This window comes from Arachis hypogaea, chromosome 3, assembly GCF_003086295.3.
Source record: "Arachis hypogaea cultivar Tifrunner chromosome 3, arahy.Tifrunner.gnm2.J5K5, whole genome shotgun sequence".
Lineage (NCBI taxonomy): Eukaryota > Viridiplantae > Streptophyta > Magnoliopsida > Fabales > Fabaceae > Arachis > Arachis hypogaea.
Genome location: NC_092038.1, coordinates 72,444,544 through 72,445,860, shown reverse-complemented (window position 1 = coordinate 72,445,860; position 1,317 = coordinate 72,444,544). Strand labels below are relative to the sequence as shown.

Here is a 1,317-nt window from a genome sequence, read left to right as displayed (position 1 = left end):
TTGCATTCTTCCCATCTCACTCCCTTTTGTTCCCCTTTAGGATTTTTTTCCGTGTCACTAGGGAACACTGCAGTTGACTTGGGGGCCTGTTGAGATAGCTCTCCTACTCGAGACTCCATCCTCTTGAGTTTTTCACCATGGTTCCTTAAGGTAGATCTCACATCATCCCTAAAGCTTTTCAACTCACTTACGTCTTGACCCATGGTTGCAAGCATTCCTTCTATCCTGTTTAATTGATCTTGAAATTGTTGGTTCGGATTAGGTTGGGCAGGTTGATTATTTTGGCCATGATATGGTGGTTGGGAGTAAGTGTTTTGTGTGGCTTGGTATGATTTTTGGTTGGAGTTTTGGTATGTGGAATTGTTATGTCGGTTGGGCTTGTAAGGTTTGTGGTTTTGTGGTTGGGTTTGCTGGTTTCCCCACCCAAAGTTTGGGTAGTTTTTCCAGCCTGGGTTGTAAGTGTTGGAATGTGGATCATATGGTTGCCTTTGTTGATTTCCCATATAGTTGGCCTCTTCCCAATCACCTCCTTCAGTGCTTACTTCCTCTTGATCTTGTGTGTGTATTGCAGCCACTTGATTTGTTTCTAATTTCCTGGTGAGCTCTGCTAGTTGCTTGGCAAACACCTTGTTTTGGGCTAGAATTTTATCAACATGGTTCAGCTCCATGACTCCCTTAGTGTTGTGTCTCTCTGAAGCATAGTAGTACTCATTCTCAGCCACTGTCTCAATCACTTCAATGGCTTCTTCCACAGTCTTTTTCCTGTTCAATGAACCTCCTGATGAATGGTCTACAGCCTTCCTTGATTCATAAGAAAGTCCATCATAGAAAATATGCAATTGCACCCAGTCATGGAACATGTCTGGTGGGCATTTCCTTGTCAAATCCTTGAACCTCTCCCATGCCTCGTAGAGAGTTTCACCATCTTGTTGTCTAAAAGTCTGAACCTCAGATCGAAGCCTATTGACCTTTTGTGGGGGGTAGAAACGTGCCAGAAACTTGCTTTCCACCTCATCCCAGGTTGTTAGGCTCCCCCTTGGGAATGATTCCAGCCACTTAGCTGCCTTGTCCCTAAGTGAAAATGGGAACAAGAGCAGTTTATAGGCATATTCCTGGACTCCATTGGACTTCACAGTGTCGCAAATTCTCAGGAATTTTGTGAGGTGTTGGTTTGGATCTTCATTAGCACTCCCACCAAATGAACAATGATTCTCCACCAGTGATATTAGCTGTGGTTTGAGTTCAAAATTGTTGGCCTGAATGGGTGGTTTCTGAATGCTGCTACCACAATTCCCAAAGGTTGGGTTTATGTATGAA

The 1,317-nt window shown here is 43.8% G+C and overlaps 1 non-coding gene across 1 annotated transcript; it reads left to right on the top strand.

Annotated features, from left to right (window-relative positions):
* The first annotated feature begins 858 nt into the window (after positions 1-858).
* Positions 859-962, top strand: LOC112793916 (small nucleolar RNA R71). The gene has a single exon (XR_003198603.1). It is a non-coding gene; the product is annotated as a small nucleolar RNA R71 (small nucleolar RNA).
* Positions 963-1,317: the final 355 nt, after the last annotated feature.